Below are 22091 nucleotides of genomic sequence, written 5' to 3'. Positions count from 1 at the left end.
TCGTCTCACAAAGTGGGACTTCATCAGATTCTATCATTGCATACATTTTCCATTTATATAACCTAATTATGATCCAATTAATTCGTATTCCAATCAGGTACAATATTTTCAGATTTGAACTGTCAAATCAGATTCGTCCAAGCCTTCTTAATATTCATGTTGCTCATAAATATTAAGCAAATTAAAAACAACGTATTTGAACAGTGAGAACTTCAAGTGAATACATAAATAGATATAAAAGTCAATATTATAAAATATATTACTAAAAATTAATCAACTTAATTTAATCTATGAAATCTCCTATAGTATTATCTCTGAATAATATGACTGATCATGTTTTATACGTATTAGCTTTGTGACAAGCAGCGTTTATGGGACATTTCTCATTTTATTGAGCCAAACTAGTTAAAATGCGTTGTGTCTTATATATATAATAGAAATAAATGAATATGATAAATTCATTTAATGGAATAGAATGTGTAGAAGCTGATAATGTTAAAAATTTTAAAAATAATAACAAAAAAGTCTAAATATTAAAAAATCTTAAAAATGTTAAAAATGTTATTTAGGATATATTATTAAATGAGTTACAAATAGCAGTTTCATAATAGTATTTTTAAGATTTTTTAATATTTAGACTTTTTTGTTATTATTTTTAAAATGTTTAACATTATCAGCTTCTACACATTAATTAAATAATTTATCATATTCATTATTTCATTATATATATAAGACACAATATATTTTATAATATTGACTTTATATCTATTTATGTATTCGTTCTCACTGTTCAAATCGTTGTTTGCTTAATATTTATGAGTGCTATAATTAGGTTATATAAATGGAAAATGTATGCAATGATTGTATCTGATGAAGTGCCACTTTGTGAGACAAAAACGCAACTGTGATTGTATGATATAAGAGCGTTAATCTTTCTGTGAGTCTAACAATTTGTGGCGTGAATAAACTTTTGGTTTCTACTTCAGTTGGCGTTTTCTATGGCACATTGCATTCTGTTCGGATTGGATTATTGCTGGAATATAACAGCTAAGCTGATTTGCACACTGGTAAATGAAGCCTACATGGTGTAAGTGCCTGTACATTTAACCATAGCTAAGCTCCTCTTAGCTTCGCGCAAACGCACTTAAAGCTATCAAAACTTCCTTAACCACTCTATGACCAGCAGCCCTTGTTCTGCCCAGCAATAAAATAAACAGCCCTTGCAGGTCTTGAACCCAGAACCCTGTATACTATACTCACAATAGTTAACCACTACGCCATGACAGCTGTGAAGACTGTTGTTGTTTTTCCAATATATCTGTCAGTACACATACTGAACAGCATTGAACTGCTGTGACTTCTACAATTGTGTAGCACTTGTTAGTGATATTACTGTTGCATCACATATGTTGTTATATATAAATATACACATATCAGATACATACAGTGTGATACATCTGGGAAGCTATACACAACAGTAATGTTTACACATGACAAGAATAGGGATATATGCATATGGAGATATATGTCTACATGAACGTACATACACATATATATGTATTTATACACATCTGTATAGTGCATCATATATATAGCCATTTACAGATATCTCACATATATAATATATATATATATATATATATATATATATATATATATATATATATATATATATATGTGTGTGTGTGTGTGTATATATATATATATATATATATATATATATATATATATATATATATGTGCATATATGTGCATATATATATATATATATATATATATATATATATATATATATATATACATATATATATATATATATATATATATATATATATATATATATATATATATATACATATATATATATACCTACATATATATATATATATATATATATATATATATACAGAAATATATATACATACTTATATATATATACATATATATACATACATATATATATATATATATATATATATATATATATATATATATATATATATATACACACACACACACACACACACACACACACACACACACACACACACACACACACACGTTTACCATATGTCCAGAAGATGGAGTGGAGTCCTACCTCAGCACCAATAGTCTCAACCTCTTAGTGCAAGGGGATGTTACATATGTATTGCAGGTATATATGTAGAGACTGTTGCTTCTGTAACAGGGGTTGTCTTAAAAGACGTGTGTGGGAGGTCACATCTGCTATTGACATGTACGCCATCAGTTACTGACAGACATCTTAAGGACATCGTAGTACAGTACCACTGATAGAGCAGTAATAATCATGTGGACTACAGCAGAGATATGACCAATATATGTGGACAGTCTGGCACTCTCTAGTCAGTGCAGAAGTATACACAGATCCCCTTCATGCGAGACATGTGGACCAAGCCTGACAATGTGGATGTTAACAGCCACGTACATGGGTATATCATGTAAATACTGGACTACATATGCCCACAAAGTTTATGCATTCACACACACCCTGTCCTGACACATAACTGGTGGTGCAGAGGTCACATGGCCACATACTACCTAGTAGTTACTGACATACATCTGTACAGAATCCCACTGCTTTGTCAGAAATACACAACAGTTATCATGGCCTGGCAGCAGCACATCTTGCAAATATCTGGACATAACATCACACTGGGTAATTACACTAAGCTGCTATGCATGTAACAAAGCACTGTGCAAACTACAGGCAGACTGCCACAACACTGTCCTACATTTTGTTTGAGGGAGTACACATTTATCTGCAAATGTAGCAGGCTCTACAGGCATGTCACAGCACAGAGTAACAGACACCTGTGAGAAAGTGCATACCCACAACCAATGTGAACACAGCCACAACCACATATGGTACACAAGCTTAATATGACACTATATGGACTGTCTGATAAACACCATCTGCATATGTGCCACTCGTACACTAACCCTACATAAACTGGGTCATGACACAGTGTGGTCCAATACCTATCTGTGGTATGGGACAGGTGTGTTTGGCCCTACAAGCATGTGAGCCAATAGGCTACCATGCACTGGAGCAGCATGTAACATCAGATAGAACAGGACCAAGAACAATGACATCTACCGCAGTCTGTACACAGGCCAAGGTACGTATTCGCAATACACATACTGTCGACAGTCACCATAAGTACACAGACCCCACTACTGTACACACAGCTGCAGAATGCCCAGGTTATGTCCTGAGAAATAACCCCTACTATACATAACATGTCTAGCAGTCTGATAACTGACTGGCTTGTTATCAGGTATGATGTCAATAAATGATGTACAGAACATATGCACCTCTTATTGCATGACATATGTACAAAGGTTGACAGACTTGTGGCTGGAGCCACAAACACTGGGCCAATATTGGCATGTTGCTGCGATACCCTCATACATTTACTGTAGTAACAGGGTTTGTTGTGACAATGTCCTATGAGGGATATGAAGTCAGTAACTCTCATGGCCGTCACCATGTACTGACTGCAATCTTCAGACTATGCTTCTGCAGTTCTAAGATAGGTGATCTGTGAGTAACACAAGAAACATAAGGCTCCAAACACTGCCCAGTCTGCAGATAACCCTACAGATGGGAGTTTCCTCAAACACATAACACTGTCATGACTGGTATTAAATCATGTAGACTAGCCATATCCACACAAACCCTGTTAAACCAACATTACTCCAAATGCAGAAGAGCAACACTTACATTCTGTAGTCATGTCTGGCACATCCCCCTCCTGTTTGTTGGCCTGTCTGCACAGTGTATGTTGTTAGAGGTATATCCCAATACCATCTGTGATGCTGTTTGCCAAACACCGACATGAGGTCCTGCTCACAGTGAATGAAGAGGCCCAACACCCACATGATTTTCCTAGGTACAGGAGTGTGTTTCCATGCAATTGGTTATGGGAATGTTACCACAGCTGTTCCACATGCAATCAGCTAGTGGGGGACTGCAATTCGTGCAGAGGCCATCAGCTGATCATGAGAATCACTTACAAAACACAAACTGCTGCCTAAGCAAAGCAGGTGTACTTCTCCACATCCACCAGAGAGGGGGTGAGAGACAGCTAGAGACAAAGTAAGACAGGGAGGGGGTGGGAGAGTAAAACCTAAGCATGTCTGTGTCACACTTGCCAGTACAGGGTTTCAAACCCCTACCTGACTATGTGTTGCTATCACATGTCTATGCAGTTATTGCATACACCACAGAGCTTACATTTTGGGGAGCTGTCCAAAGGTATATCTGATGGTGAGTGACATCTGCAACAATGATATAGGAGGGATTAGGCAGGTGTAGTACACACACAAAAAAAAAAACTATACCACCAACAGCAATGAACAAGCCAACCTTGTATTACTTAGCATCTCTATGTAGCCTTCAAAGAGTAAAACAACATAAAAAGCAACAAAGTTATATACATATAAAATTTACAAGTCACACCCACTGCAATTAATCACTTAAATTACATGCTTTTAGCCACATTCCTTATTTAACCCTAAAGGTTCCAAAGTATTGAATTTTAAAATATATGAGGTTTCCTTTTTACATAACTTAGTATCCATATTTACTAGTTCCCACAAAGATACCTCATTTTTTCCAAAACACAACCAATAATATGATTAGGATTACACATGCCTGTCCACATGAACAGGTGTCAACGTCGACACAGCCACACTCTCACAGGGACTCACATACATTAACACAGTTGGCAGGGTCAGGATTAGACTTTCTAACTAGCTAGTTTGCCACAATACAGTAATACGCAGGTATCACATGCACCACAGGGGTTATCAGGATGATATATGGGCAAAGGGTATGTGAAGGTGTCTGACATCAGAAGGTATGCTTCAGTAGGCCAATGGGAGGTGTGGCGAGTGTGAATGGGTTTGAAATCATTATACTCCACACAGACACACACACACACACACGTTGCCAGTACTGACATGCACAGGTGCATTGCTTCACAGGTGTGTAGAGGCTGACTGTGCCAGAAGGTTGTACAAGGCTAGGTAAAGGTTATACCTTGGCATCAGGCCACATGAAAATGGTCTGCAGTGTAGCTCAGGGGTGTAGTGTCTGGATTGGCCCGCACAGTTGGGTATTGTATTCACCATCCAGTCATCTGGGTTACTATTGTGGGTGGCCAGTGCTGTGCAATGCTTGCCATGCATGTGTTCTATAGTCCATGACATGGACGGTGTCTGGGATGTGCACAAGTCCCACATGCATGTTCTGTGACATGTGGAAGTGTACCTGGGTGTCTGGGACATGTTGTATACACAGACTGTTAGCATCTGATGTGCCATTCCTGGCCTCATGTGGTGGGAACTGGCAATGGACACCAGGTTGACCCTGAACCTACATTGACAGGACAATACAGGTATTCCCTGGTGTCATAGGCATCTGTCCATACAAGGCATGTGTTTAAGGCATGGTATGTCATTTGTGGGTTACATCTGATGGCACTACAGTTGTTGCAGGTGTCCAGTGGGGAATATAGTGAAGGAGCACTGTATGCAATTATGTGCCTACTGTAGTGATGGGACAGGTTGCCATGCCCTCTGTAGTCTGCTGCAATCACACCATGGTTACTATCGTTCTGTGGGCAATATGCAGGGAACTACCAACAATGTGGTTGTTGCCTAGCCGAGTGTGTTTGCGTACGAGACTTGGTTTGATAATGTTCTCTGGGTAATACAAGGGTTGCCAGTAAACAAAGAAAGTGGAAAAAGTGCCAGAAGTAAACTGATAACCAAAAATAAGGCACTGGAAGGTTCACCAGAGTAAAATCCAGTGTTTTATTGATTGCACACAATATTAAAAAAACATAAAGCACATCCACAGAATTGATTTCATATGAAAATCTTAAAAAATCTGTGGTGCTAGACAAATAGTTAAAGAAATCTAAAACCTACTCTCAGGTTCTACCCAAAATAAACAAATGTCATCCAAAAAACAAGCACAAAAATTTCAACAACACCTGAAATCACAACTGAACACAAATTTATTTTCCTAGTAGGAAAGTATAATGTTAGCATGCGTGGGGGCACAATGGGCCCACATAGCACCACCTTTTAGTTGTTTAAAATACTCACCCTCAAAAAATATAAAATTATTCTTTAAAATCACATCCATTAAGATTAAACATGTTCTAAAATCATTGTAACTTATGTAATTGATATCACTTAAAACCTCTTCTAACCATTCTAAACCCAGAGTCTGGGGTATTGAAGAAAATAAATCTATCACATCAACCGTGATAAAAGTAAGGTTGTAATAATAAAGGCCTGAATGCAGTTTTTTCAAAAGGTCCCATGAAATCAATTCTGTGGATGTGCTTTACATTTTTTTAATATTGTGTGCAATCAATAAAACAGTGGATTTTACTCTGATGAACCTTCCAGTGCCTTATTTTTGGTTATCATTTTACTTCTGGCACTTTTTCCACTTTCTTTGTTTACTTGTTCTGTTTTGCGGATATGGAAGGGCAGCCAGATTCCAATATGGAGGACCGAAGGAAAAGAAAAATGGGGGAAATTTGTAAGCTCATTGGCCAGTTAACCCAACTGGTGGGTTTACTGACTCCTGTCAGTCAATCCTTGGCGTTGCTGACATCACATCTGACATCACCAGGCAACCAGGAAGTAAATCAGAGTGAAAATGGCAGAATTCGGCATGAGGCACAACGTGAGTTAAATGAGAAAGCTGTGGAGGTTTCTGCAACAGTTGGAAACAGGAACTGTAGTTTGGATGATTTTCCTAATATTTTTAAAACTCATCATTAAAACCCATCATTGTGTTCAAACCAAACAAATGGAAAGAAGAGGGACAGAAACTACTGTCCAAGCTGGTGCAGCTGGTAGCAGCAACAGGCAAGTGACTGAAAACACTCATAGCAGTCAAAGTAACAAGAGACTTTTTAAAGACTTTTTAGACAGCAAATTTGCTTTTGTAGGTGAAGTGCCTTGTTATGACAACAATAATGATACTTATGCTAACAACCTTGCTAACCTTGACATTTATTTAACTAAATATAAAATGTATCAAATGGACAATGACTATTTAAAGCAATGTTTGCAGTTAAATATTGTACCCAAGGGTTTAAGGGTGTGCAAATATCCAAACAATGTTACTAATGTCTCTGATTTTCACAAAGATTTGGTTGTTGCATTTGACAAATGTGGTTTTGATGTCATGAGAACTATAATTAAAAACAATGAAAATGAAATGAATAAAAAGTTATGTACTCACCATAACGTTCCATCTGAGTAGGTGGCTTCATTTGTCTGCAACCTGTGGGTCTTGGATCCGATATCGGATCTGAGCTGGCAACTTGTTTCATAGCTAATGGATCCGAGCTCCTAGCTCCTCCCCTCACCCATAATCCTCTGCCAACCCTCCATGACCTCAGATCAAGTTTGCCCCTCTATAGATACCCAAAAAGGGTATTCCAATAAAACAACTCACATAGATCCATTTTGAAGGCCAGGGGGAAGGAGGGGGGGATGGTTGCAGACAAATGAAGCCACCTACTCAGACGGAATGTTATGGTGAGTACATAATTTTTTTAATCTGAAGTAGGGACTTCATTTGTCAGCAACCTGTGGGACAGAGTCCCCAGCTACCTGAATCTTGGGTGGCCATCACGGAAGGATATTGCAGAGCACCACAGTGCCAAAGGATGCTCTCCCTCTAGAAATTACGTCCAGTTTGTAGTGGTTAATAAAGGTATGAGATGAGGCCCAAGTGGCTGCCGAACAAGTATCATCCAACGGAACTCTAGATTTGAAGGCAGCAGAAGTAGAGATTGAATGAGTGGAATGTGCGTGAACTCCTTCAGGTGCGGGTCTCCCAGAAGCTTGGTACGCTAAAAGAATACATTGGGAAATCCAGCGTGACAAGGAGATTTTTGATACTGCTTTCCCCAAATTAAATTTGGCAAAGGAAATGAACAGCTGGTCAGATTGCCTGTGACCAGCAGTTCTATGAGTATAAAAATGCAGCTTACTCTCCTTTATTCTGATATTTAGGAAAGAAGACCGGTAGATTTATGGATTGATTTATATTGGTTTATGATGCTATTTTGGGAAGGAAGGAGGGATTGGTCCTGAGGTACACGCTGTCCGGATGAAAAATCAAGTAAGGAGGTTTCACAGAAAGGGCTTGAAGCTCCGAAACTCTTTTCGCTGAAGTAATGGCTACAAGGAATGCTGTTTTCCAGGACAAGTATTTGAGATCCACTGAAGCAGCAGGTTCAAATGGTGGAGCAGTCAGGGCTTGAAGAACTAGTGAAAGATCCCAAGGGGGTACGGCTTCTTTTATAGGGAGTCTGAGCAAAAAGGTGCCCTTGAGAAAGGTTTTACACAATTTGGCCGACATCAAGGGCCCTGTGTCATGTCCCACATGGTAATGGGAGATGGTGAGCAACTAGCGCCTTCCTGAAAAAGTCCAGTTAGGAAGTCTAGTATGGATGGAAGAGGAGCCGTAAAGGGATCTAGATTATGATGCTCCGCCCAGACGGAGAAACGTTGCCATTTACTGAGGTACACTTTCCTGGTGGAAGGTTTATGCGCTGCCACAAGGATGGCTTTAACTGGTGAAGAGATACTGGGAGTCCTAACTAGGAGTGAAATTGGAACAACCAAGCTGTCAGCTTCAGACTGTCCAGATTTGGGGTCAGCAAGCCCGACAGATGGGAGATTAGATCCGGGCTGGGATCCAGAATCCAGGGGGGATCACTAGGTGAGACCACAGGTAAGGGAACCAAATTTGCCGAGGCCAGAATGGGGCAATGAGGATCATCCTGCTCCCCAACCGTGAGGCTTTCTGTAAGATCTGTAGCATCAGGGGTAGAGGAGAATAGGCATAAAGTAGACCGGGTGGTCAAGCATGCACCAGAGCATCTCTTGGAGTTTTCCCTGGAGGGTGAATCAGAGCGAAGAAATTGTCGCATTTAGTGTTTGAGGGAGAGGCAAAAAGATTGCAGCAGGGTTGCCCCCATATTGCGAATATCTGCTTTGCTACTAGTGGGTTGAGATACCACTCATAAGGGGTAAGAAGGGTGCGGCTGAGTTTGTCCGCTAGGATGTTGGCCCACCCCGGAATGTGCATTGCAATCGCGACATAGAGGGTAAGACCTGATTCCCTCCTGTTTGTTGATGTACCAGACAACAGACATGTTGTCCGACTGAACTGCAATAGTTCCTATGGGGAGGAGATTCTGAAGTGCTTGCAATGCATACAGCGCCGCTCTCATCTCCAGAACGTTGATATGCAGGGAGGTCTCTGTATCGTTCCACACGCCTTGGATGGTACTGCCTGAATAATGCCCCCCCCACCCGAGGCGGGAGGCATCCGTGGTCACCGTGGCAAGAGGGGGAGAGGTACAGAAGGGTCGGCCCGTATGGAGATCCGGAGCATGGAGCCACCATAATAGGGCCCTCCTGCAAGCCTTGCTGATAGCGATGGGGTGATGGAGAGGAAAGGACAGAAAGGACCATTGTACTAGAAGGGTCCACTGCAGTACCCTCATGTTCAGACGGGAGCATGGAAGGAGCGTTATCACTGCCGCCATGGAGCCCAGCGCCCTCAGGACCAATTCCGTCGGTGGTGCTTCTGACTGGAGGATGGCCTGCACATGAAGTTGCAAATTCCGTAGTCGTTCCGATGTCAGGAAGGCTCGTAGAACTCTGGTGTCTATTCTGGCTCCTATAAATTCTATGACTTGTGTCAGGGCCAGAAAAGATTTGTCGGCATTGATGGTGATGCCTAATTGGGGGGCTAGGCGGAGAAAAAAATCTCTGGCTGAGCAAAGTAGATGCCTTGTTGGGGCGGTCAGGAGCCAGTCGTCCAGGTACGGGAAGACCTGCATTCCCTGGAGTCTCTGGTGGGCCGCTATCACTGCTAACATCTTTGTGAACACCCTGGGGGCTGTGGTGAGGCCAAAGGGAAGGATCCTGAACTGGCAGTGACTGGCTCCCAGCCTGAAGCGGAGAAACCTCCTGGATCGTCAGTCCATTAGAATGTGGTAGTATGCATCCTTGAGGTCTATAGAGCACATCCAATCGTTCTCCCTTAGAAGGGGGAGAATAGATTGAAGAGTGACCATTCGGAATTTTTCCTTGATTACCGACAGGTTCAAACGGGACAGGTCTAGGATTGGTCTCGAATTCCCAGTCTTTTTTGGTACCAAAAAGAACCTGAAGTAGAACCCTAATCCGAGCTGGTCTTGAGGGACGGGCTGGATGGCTCTTTTTTCTAGCAGCTGCTGAATCTCTGTGGCTGCAGCCTCCCTCTGATCGGGTGGTACATCTGGGAGGTTCTTGAATTTGGGGACATGAAGTATTGGAATTTTGTACCCTCTGGATATAATTCGAAGCACCCAGCAGTCTGTCGTGATGGACTCCCATACCGCTAGGTGCTCCGAGAAGCACCCCCCGACTGCCTCCAGAGTGGAGCAGCCGGGCAACCCTTCAGGGCTGCTGTGTGGGCCAGTCAGAGAAAGGTTCTCTGGACCCAAAGTTCCTCGGAGCTCCTCTGCCCCTGGGGTGGCGTCTTCCCTGTCCTCCTCTGCCATGGAAGGACTGGTTGTCCGGAGCGTGTTGGGAGGGTTATGATTTCCGGAACCACATCTTCTTCTGACCCTTTTGGTTCTTCAAAAAGGACCACTGGGGAGCAGAGAAGACGACTCCGGCAGACAACATCTTCCTGTCCTTCTCACTCTGGACTAGTGTCTCGCGAACTGTTTTGCCAAACAGGGCAGAACCATTGAAAGGGGCATTCGCAAAGGACGCTTTAAAAGGCTCCACAAAGTCACAATGCCGGAGCCAGGCCTGGCATCTCATGACTAGGCCCACTCCTCTAGCTCTAGCGGCTCCCTCGGTGGCGTGGGACAATAGCCGCACAGAGGTATTTGAAATAGATCTCAGAGTGGCCATTCGGGTGGAGTACAACTGTTTGTCCTCCGCCGACATGGACTCAGGGGGGGAGGCAGCGTATTCTCTGATAAGATCCCGCTGCATCCTGATGACGTGTGCCATATAGTTCAGAGACCTTACCGAAAAGGTCGCTGAACCAAAAACTCACTTCCCTAAGCAATCCATCGAGTGGGACTCCTTGCTCGGTGGATGGACTGAGGGGCTCTCCTGAGCTAGTTCCCTCTTCATGGCTGCCGCCGTCAACATGGCATCTACGGGGGGACCCTTGCTCCAGTGTGACCAGTCTGCGGGGAGGATCAGTATCCTGTTTGGGCATTTTGGGACTGGCTCCACTTTGTCCGGGTCCTTCCACGCCCTGGTGGTAATAAGGTCCACCAGGGGGTCGGCCGGAGGGGACACCCAAGAGGTAGATGGGCCTGCTTTGAATGCCTCCAGAAACACAGACTCGTCGGAGGAAGCCTTGGGGACAGACCACCCACCTCTGATCCTAAGCATTTCCATGATGTCTCCAAAGGAGACATCCTCAGGGGGTGATCTTGGGGAGCCTTCCCCTTTATCCAAGTCCGTGTCCTCAGTAAGGACTCTGAGTCCACGTGCCTCCTCTTGCACTTGTAAGGGACTTCCTCAGGGGGGCTGTCCGAGGAGGTCTCGCCAGCAACATCCTGTTCCAATAGAACAACCTGGGACATCAAAGCAGGCTGTCCCTGTGGCCGGGTGATGAAAGCCTGGCCCAGCAGAGAAGGAGTGCAGAGTGGAGCCGAGATAAGGGCCAGGGGTCCGGATGCTCTCGACAGAGCCCTCTCCACTACATCAAAGGCCAAGAGGGAACCGCTCTCCCTGGGCTCAGAGAGCCAACTCCCACTCAGATCCGATGAAGGGATCGGAGCCGGCGCCGAGACCATCGGATCCGAAAGATCAGTGTGCTCTGACCTGGATGGAGCCGAAGGCACACTGAATCCCTCGGATCCGAAGCTCGGCCCACGGCTCCGAGAGGTCGGATCCGACCCTGCCCTCGAGTCTGTCGATTCTCGTGGTACCAAGTACTGTCGGCGCCGACCCACCCCGGCTCAGACGCTGCCCGGCTCCGAACCTGGGTAGCGGGTCGGAGAAGGAGCAATTGAAGCAAAAAAGGGTGTTGAGCTCCCCCCCAAAGGGGGGGGGGGAGGCAAGAGCACTCCCATCTTAAGCTGGGCCTCGATGAACCTTTGCATCATCCGGTCCAAGTCTGCATCTGACATACTGAAAGTTGATCTTGATGAGGCCACCGAGGCAGGCCTGGAATGCCGCCTCGATGACCTCGATGGAGATCGGGCCTCCTCCTCCTCGGGTCCTGGGGAGAAACAAGGAGATCGGAGCTGAGGAGGAGGAGACCTAGAAGCTCTGGAGGGAGAAGCCCGCTTTGCTGGTGGGGCTGAAGATGAGGCCTCGGCCCGTCGCTTGTGGTGCTTCTCCCTCCATTTCTCCCTCCTAGCCTCCCTGTCCTCCAGCGCTTTAGCGGGAGTTTGAGTCCTGGCCGGAGGAAGGGGGGCAGGAGTGGCAATGACCACAGCCTGTGGTAGTGCCACGGGAGGAGCGGGGGCCGGAGCAGAGTCCGGGGGCAAAAAAGTCCCGCCAGGACCAGCTTCATCCTCCGCTCTTTCAGTGCCCTGGGGTTGAACGCTGCACAAATGGTACAGCCTGAGGAGAGGTGTTCAACCCCAAGGCACTGAGCACCAGTGTGCATCAGCCAGGGAGAGCTTATGGCCACACTCGGTACATTTTGAAAAAATGGCTTTTGGGGCCTCAGTCATACCTGAGGAAAAAAAACAAGTACTACACAAACACACAGGCCCCAAAACACAAACACACACACACTCACTAACGACCAGCGAAGGGAGGGAAAAAACTATATTAAAATATATAAAATACAGGGAACCTGACTCTTACACACTTTTTAAAGTTAACGATAGGAGAAAGTGGAAAAAAATACACTTAACTGACAATACTCGCTAAGAGCTCAAAAATCCAGCCATCCACAAGCACGGCAAACTAGATCTGAGGTCATGGAGGGTTGGCAGGGGATTATGGGTGAGGGGAGGAGCTAGGAGCTCGGATCCATTAGCTATGAAACAAGTTACTGGCTCGGATCCGATATCGGATCCAAGACCCACAGGTTGCTGACAAATGAAGTCCCTACTTCAGATCAATATTTTCCATGTGGTTGAGCATACCAACAACAATATTATCAGTGATTCAATGTATACTATTGAAGGTGAAAAGGAGAAATATTTTGATTTGTTAAGGAATATTGATTTAAAATGTAAAGAAATGCATGTGAGAAAGATGAAAAAAGAGAGAGATATTAATGAATACAAAGAGAATGTGCACTATCCCAAACCTAGGCAGGGGGCTAGGTTTTATGGTAATGACAATTTAAACAGGGAAAGTGTACATGACTGTGGGTTTGGTGGGCAGGTCAATGATGTTCCTTTTAACATTCGGGACCCTTCGGATTTTCCTTCTCTCTGGAGGTCAGAAAGGTTGAAAACGAAAGACTCAGTCAGTTACAATGCCTGGACAGGACAATGGAGAGCTCACTAGAGACAGGCCCTGGGGTCGGAATGGTTAAGGAGGGCCACAAAATAAGTTATAACAATTTTAACATTTTTAATTATAGTAACATTGATATGCAGGAAGGTCATTTTAACTTATTCATAAAGGGATTTTCTTTTATCTCTAGGAGAAAGTGTGATGTGTTTAAATTATTGGTGGATTTTAAATTATATAGACGAAAAAGAATCTAGAACTATTTTCTAATGGTCAGGAAAGGTCCAACTCACACACCACCTTGCACAGGAAAAGCACTTTTAACCCGCCCTTGCATCCACAATGTGGAGAACAAGTTAAGGCAAGCCATAAATAAAAACAATGTGATTCTGAATAGGGAAGAGAGAGACTTACTCGAACAATGTAGAAGTAACAAGAATTTAAGAATTATGAAACTGGATAAGGGTAGGGGTTTAGTTTTAATGGACAAAATCACATATGAAGGTAAGATGATGGACATTTTGGGTGATGTCAACCAGTATATGAGGGTTTCTCTGAACAAAGTAAATATTGGTTACAAAAAAATACAAGTATGTTTAAATGATTTGCTCATCGAAGGGCTTATAGACAATGACACAATTTTTTACATGTTGAGAAACCTAGGATTCCATCAGTTTTTGGCATCCCCAAGGTCCACAGAGATGTAGGCAACCCACCCTTGAAGCCAATAGTCTCTGCTGAAGGTTCCATAACAGCCCTTTAGCTAAATTTGTGGACTCTAAGCTTAAAAGATTGTCCATGGAGGGGGGGTGGCAAATGTACTCAAAGACTCATGGGACCTTTTGAAAAAACTGCATTTGGGCCTTTATTGCGACAACCTTCATCACGGTTGATGTGAAAGATTTATTTTCTTCAATACCCCACACTATGGGTTTAGAATGGTTAGAAGAGGTTTAAGTGATATTAATGACATATGTTACAACAATTTTAGAACATATTTAATCTTGACGGATGTGATTTTAAAGAATAATTTTATATTTTTTGAGGGCGAGTATTTTAAACAAGTAAGAGGGTGTTTCTATGGGGGCCCATTGTGCCCCCACGTATGCTAACATTATACTTTTCTACTGGGAAAAGAAATCTGTGTTCAATTGTGATTTCTGGTGTTGGAATTTTTATGCTTGTTTTTTGGATGACATTTATTTTGGGTAGAGCCTGAGAGTAGGTTTTTAGATTTCTTTAACTATTTGTCTAGCATCACAGATTTTTTTAAGATTTACATATGAAATCAATTCTATGGATGTGCTTTACATTTTTTTAATATTGTGTGCGATCAATAAAACAGTGGATTTTGCTCTGGTGAACCTTCCAGTGCCTTATTTTTGGTTATTAATACAAGGGTTGCCTAAACTGTTCACCAGGCCTTGATGTCACATGTAGGGGTATGGATTGTCAACCCCAGCCTCTCTGCTGTTTGACATCTGTCATCCTTGTAAGGTGGACATTGTGACATATAATAGGCCCACCATATAAGAAATTTGCAAAACCCGCTCCACAATGAGTCCAGTTGTTACACACTCACAGCCACCTCCACACAGAATATGAATGACAAACACACACACACACACACACACACACACACACACACACACACACACACACACACACACACACCAAGTCTCACTGTTGCCATGTCTGGGACTGGAACTCCTACCTAACTAGTACATCACACTACAGCATTACACAGTTATAGTATGTGCCACAGAGATTACTGGGCTACTCCTTCCCCAAAGGTGTATTTCAAAGTAAATGACATCAGCAGGCTTGCCAAAGAAGGGCAAGGGGGGTTGTAGTGAATGTGAATGGCCTCAAAAGCATTGCTCCCTACACAGACACACAAACATCTACACTTGCCATGTCTGGGAATAGAACCCCTACCTAACTAGTATATCACACTATAGCATTCCGGAGTTATAGGGCGCACCACGGAGATTACTGGGCTACTCCTTCCCCAAAGGTTTATTCCTTTCTCCCTTTTATTTTACACACTTACCACGGAGATTACTGGGCTACTCCTTCCCCAAAAGGTATATTTCAAAGTGAATGACATCAGCAACCTTCTTTCTTCCCCCTCCCCTTTTTCTCTTCTCCCCACCCTTTCTCCTTTTTACTTTACACGCTTATATTTATATGTATTATTTATTCATTACTAATTTTTTATTTACTTCTCACTTCACTTCCCTTTGTGTTTGTTTCCATCGAAAGCTGGTATGTTTCAACTGAAAAAGGACTTATGTGTTTATATGCATGCATTATAGATAACATACAACCTGCATGCATGTTTTAAAGTGCTAAAATGTTTTTTAAATGATACAAGAGGGATTATTGTTATTTTTTGATTTTGGGACAAAAAGATTTACAAGTTTTTAAGGTGAATGGATGAGCCTGTCGTGTGACTTTCAGGTGGGGTATTTGAACCAATCTGTTTCATTGTTGTTTGAGGAAGTTAAGTGGAATAAAATTTGACAAAAGCACTATTTTTATACTGGAAACTTCAGTGTCTGCCTCTGTTTATTTTTGCTCAGTTTGTTTTGCTTTTTGGAATTTTTTTTTTTTTTTTGGAATATGGCAGCCAGAATTAGTTCCAGTAATCCTTTATTCTCTCAAGCGAACCTGGAAGAGGAGAATGGTGTGGGAATTGAAGGAATGAAGAATAGCCGAATGGCTTTAGTCATTTCTAATTTAAGCAGGAAAGTTGAAGCGTTGTTTGAATTGATAAACAATGGAAAGAAGAAAATACACAAGGAAAACCTTTTTCTTCTAGCAACCTTGGGGCTTGTGGCCAGGAGAATGCTGCTACTCAGCCATGGATGCTTCCAGCCTTCAGGAACAACCTAACACCAATGTGAGTAATAGTGGTTTTACTGATGTTTCTTTGGGCACTTTAGTAATCTGGAATGAATGTGTATCAGTTGGAGGAACTTCGAATGTGGTTTCTTTAAGTGAATGGTCACAGAGTAGTCAACAACTATGTAGTGAACAGCATGGAGTGAACCACAGTCAGTCACAAAACTGTAAGACCACATTGGTGGAAAGCTTAAAAACTTTGGACTTTAAATCTCTAAATTAAAGAAACTCCAACTGGAGATTTTGTATCTACGAGAATGTCTGAAGAGGCGACAGGTCCCAAAAGGGAGGTCTTGGCATTACCCTACGGAGTTAATTCCAAATTAAGCCTCCCACGCAGATTTAATCAAACTGTTTGATCAACAGTGACTGGAGCTGCTTGAGATACTAATTAAACATTATCAACTTATGGTGGACACTCTTATGGGGGAGATCAATTAGTTGGAAGGACCGATTAAACAACATATTGATTTCCACCGATACCAGTATGACTATACCAGGGTGTTTACTAGCACTGATAGACAGATGGAGAATTTAAGGGCTTTCAAAATTAATAAACTTGACTACGACTTTGAGGAATACCGGAAGGGGACAGCATATCTGGAATCCCCCCCTCACAGCAGTGGAACTGGCATGGTTCAGAGGAGTGTAGTTCTGTACTACATAATGAGGCTATGAACTGAGTGGTTGTGGAAAGGATTTGACAGGAGGGAGAGTACCAAGGGGTGGATTACATGGCTGATGGTAGTAACCTTGGTGAGAGTCTAAGAAGGAGTGAACAGCTAGGTAATATATCCAAGGAGGGCCCCAATATGAACAGAAATTAAGGGAACAGAGGGCAAGACATTTTTCAAGAGTGTTTATACCACAGCAACCTGTTATTCCAACGAAACAACAAAAGGAATCAACAACAAATGCTGTGGACGCAAGAGATGAATATGGACCCCAATGAGCTGTTTTCGAATCCACTAATGGAGAAACAAGGCACACTTCTGATGAAAATAATGTGGATCCTGGGGTTAACCAAACTATTTTCACTTTGGTCACCAACACAGTAGGTGATTTTAAGATATACAACTACTCTTGTGGTGAAACCTGAATTAGCTGACTTGCTAGCTAGGGGACTTACATTTGTGCCGACACAAAAAATGGGTGTGTGTAGGACGATTATTGACCTGAAAATATACACTTGTAAGCTAAACCTTAGTTTATTGTTTGAAGGTTCTTTCAACATGTTGAGTGAATTTAGAGTACCAAGTACATTTAATCCCCCCTGCATCCAATTCTTGATGTATTTGAAAAAATATATGAACTGGATTTGAGGAACTTAGGTTATTTGGAAAGAACTCTATGAAACCTAATATTACCCAAGATGAGTGGGATTTGTTGGAGGATGTAAAAAATGGGGGTGTTTGAGTTATGAAAGCTGACAAAGGGGAAACTTTGGTCTTTTTTTGATGTTACTGATTATAAGAAAAGGATGAATAGGATGTTAACTACAAACACCTATAAAGAGGTGGCTTTGAATGAGGTTAATCAGGCTTACAGGCGCATTAAAATTTATGTCAATGATTTATTTATTGAGAATTGCATTGACTTAGCAACTTATAACTATCTTACTATGCCAGCCCCAAAAATCCTGGTAATATTCGGGATACCTAAAATTCATAAAGACCTGGATAATCCCCCACTGCGTCCTATTGTGGACTGGCGGAACTCTGTACTATACCCCCTAGCAAAATTTGTAGATGGGATCTTGATGAAGTATGTTGAAAAGGAAACTTGCATTTGCAAGGACTCTTGGACTTTTCTTGAGAACATCAACAGGCTTGCCTACCAAGCAGAGTTCCACTTCGCTACCATTGATTTGAAAGATCTATATACAGTTATTCCTCGCAAAGTGGGAATCAAATGGGTTAGCCTGTTGTTGCTCAAGAGAGGAGCACTGCAGTCCAAAATAGCTTTAATACAGGAATTATTGGATATTATTGTATCCAATAATTATTTTTTATTTAATGGTGTCTACTAGTGGCGTTACTATGGGTTCACCAGTTGGAGCCAGTTTGGCTAACCTCGTAATGGCGTATTGGGAGGACAAATTCATCCACAGCGATGCCAATGCCTACCGGAAATTTTTACTCACAAGGTTTCTTGACGACATATTTATAATATTTGAAGGAAATAAGGCTGTCTTTGAGGAATTTATGAAGTATTGTAACAGTTCCACCTCTTTTCTTTCTTTACATATGCATTCAACTATGAGGTGATACCATTCTTGGATGTGGAATTGAGTAAGGATAGGGTAAAAACATGTTATTGAGCAAATATCCACCATAATGATACATACGCTAATGCACTACTACATTATAGTAGTGCACATCTAGAAACCAAAAAAGAGCGGTGGTAAAGGGCCAAATGGTCAGGACTGCACATATGTGCAACTTTGAAACCGACTTTTTAGCCGAATGTGACATACTGGTATAAATATTTCAAAAGAGGGGGTACCCTAGTGGCTTACTTTGTGAATTGGCCCACAAAGTTACCAACAAGAGGGCCATGGGCCATTTTAAAGCAATCCTTGGTTTCTCGGATGAGGTGAATAACCAAAATATGGGACAGACACTAAATGTTGTAGAAAAGATGAATGAAGTAAGTAATTACCCTCATTCATTTATTACCACCTTCTGCCCAAATTCTGGATTTATTAACCATGTTTTGAAGAAAAAGTGGGATATTATAAAAACTGATGAGAGGGTGGAAAAGATAGGGTCTGCCCCATGGATAGTTTATAGTAAAGCAAAAAACTTTAAGGGTCTACTTGAAACCAAGGCAGTTATGCCGGCTAGGGTGCCCGGAATGTACAAGTGCGAAGCTTGTGCATATTGCAAGTATATGTGTACGGGCAACAAATACAAAATAATGACGACTAACTATTCCTGTAGGGCGAGATTGTTTTGTAATTCAACTAGGGTCATTTAATTAGCCCAGTGCCAGTCTTGCAGTGGTTATTATATAGGCAAAACCGAGCGCAAATTGAGAGAGAGGGTATATGAACACCTCTATAACATCCGAAAAGGGAAAATTGAAAATGCCCTGGCTAAACACGTGAAGGATAATCTTTTATGTTCAGAGCTATTGACCAAATTGAATATGACATCAAGGGGGCCCTTTAAGTGTGGAATTGGAGGTGTGGGAACTATTTTGGCAGATAAAAACAAGGGCATACACTAAACCAGGATTGAATGATGTATGCTCTATGGCCAGCATGTTAAAGATGAGGTTTCCAAAGATGACATTTTTTCCTTCCTTCCTTTCTTTCTTCCCCCAACCCGTTCTCCCTTTTATTTTACACACATATTTATATGTACTGTTTATTCATTTACTCATTTTTTATTTACTTCTTACGTTTATCCCTTAGTGGTTGTTAACATCAAAAACTGTTATGCTTTAACTGAAAAAGGGCTTATATGTTTATATACATGTATTTTAGATAACCTGCAACCTGCATGCATGTTTTAATGCTCTAAAATGTTTTTTAATGATATAAGTGGGATTATTGTTATTTTTTGATTTTGGGACAAAAAGATTTACATGTTTTTAAGGTGAATGGATGAGCGAGTCATGTGACTTTCAGGTGGGGTATTTAAACCAATCTGTTTTGGTTCATTGTTGTCTGAGGAAGTTAAGAGGAATAACACTTGATGAAAGCGCTATTTTTATACTGGAAAATTCAGTGTCTGCCTTTGTTTATTTTTGCTCAGTTTGTTTTGCTTTGTTTTTTGACATCAGCAACCTTGCCAAGGTTGGGCAATGGAAAATATAGTTCATAGGTTCATAGCATCATACGTTGATACTAGGCTATTGGCCCTAGGGCCTATACATGGCTAGACATGACAATTCTCTGGCTATGACTTCCCACAATATATATTTCCCTGCACCCCTGTCTTGCAGGGCAACTGACATGATCCCTGGCGTAAATGTCCCATCTCCCATCCAATCGTCCAGGTTCCTTTTGATAAGGGACAAAGAGGTACTCTGCTTGACATATATGAGCAGTCTATTCCAGAGTCTGGGGAGTCTTGCGGTCAGGAACACATCCCTCCTGCATGTATTGCTCATTGTGATGACAGGATTTGGATCCCTGGAGCATGCAGCTGTGAGGGTTTGGAATTCTCTAAGTGTAGCATGTCCAACAGCTGTGGGTTTGACATGGCATGATATGTTAAGCAGAGATCGCCTCTGAGAACACAAAACATGACAGAGTATAGCTGGATGATTTTCAGATGGTCAGCATAGGGCATCTGGTTTAGGCCTGTGGTTATTTCGTGAGGTATGTCTGCAGCCTTTCTACTTGTTGGAGATGTCTTGTGAGGTACATACATAATAGGCCATTGTAGTCTGTACTGGGTTTACTGAGAGATGCCTACAGTGGGACAAATGGGTTCCTTTTCCTGAATGAAAAGCCCTTAGTGATGAGGTGTGCCACATAGGTGGGTTTCCTGACTGTTGTGGTGATGTGGTTATCAAAGGTGATACCACTGTCCACCTGTGTCCCTAAGTCTGTTATCAGATTTTAGGCGTTTAGTGTACTGCCACCTATGTGGTACTTCACAGGTACGTGTCCCTTCCCAATAGGGATAACTATATATTTCTTGGCATTGATCTTGAGGCCATGGCTCAGGCACCAAGCATGTCTTACTGTAAGGCCCTTCTGCAGAATATCCACATCATGTGGGGGTTCAATATTGGCTCCCAGTGTGCAGTCATCTGTGACCATTGTTTGCTGGTGTCCCTTATTTTTGGACTATACTTCACAGCAGTAGATGCCGAACAAGAGCGGTGCCAGGACTGAACCCTAAGGTACTCTAACTGTCACTTGTCTGGGGCTCGGGTTGGTGTCAACTACATTTACAGTGTGGGTTGTGTTCAGTACAGCATTTGGCAGCCCACGGGTGACATTGGGAGTAATGGCCAGCTTGATACATTTATCTACGATTCCAGACTGGGGGATGGTGTCGAAAGACTTGGCGAGGTCCAGATAGGCTGTGTGAACCACCTTACCCTCATCCATGGCTCTGGAGATGGATGCACAGTTTGTCATTTAGGTTGAGGTGACATGATTGGTCCTTCACAAACCAAAGTGTTTGCAGGTTGCCAATGCCTTTGTTTTAACTTCCATGATAATACATTACATGGCTTTGCAGAGCAGGCACGTCATACTGCTAGGGCTGTAGTTCCCAGAATCCAAGGGGGATCCCCCCCTTGCAGACTGGGATAACTGTAGCTGTACGCCACACAGTGGGCACGAAGCCTGAGGTGTGTCTATGATTAGACATGGCACGTAGGTGAGATGAAAGTGCAGTTTGTAGCTCATGTAGTACACAGCCTGGGATGTTGACTGGTCCCATGGCTACTGTGGTCATAGCTCTGTAGAGTGTGGTTTTTACTTATGTGGCCATTAGTACCAGCATATGGCAATCTATCCATGTTGAGATGGGCCCTTTGGGGGTTGGGAGGGGGGTTGCAGTCAGCACTGATCTGTCAGGATACTGGCAATATCCATAGGAGTAGATTAGGTACCATCCTTTTGTAGCTCACAGCAGTTCTAAGCATTGCCATTTACATTCCTCACATAACTATGGAACGGCTTGCAGTTGTCTTTGGCATCTATGGCTACA

This window comes from Protopterus annectens, chromosome 14.part0, assembly GCF_019279795.1.
Source record: "Protopterus annectens isolate FY-2018-M chromosome 14.part0, PAN1.0, whole genome shotgun sequence".
In the NCBI taxonomy this organism is placed as follows: domain Eukaryota; kingdom Metazoa; phylum Chordata; order Ceratodontiformes; family Protopteridae; genus Protopterus; species Protopterus annectens.
Note: the sequence above shows the minus strand (reverse complement) of the source record.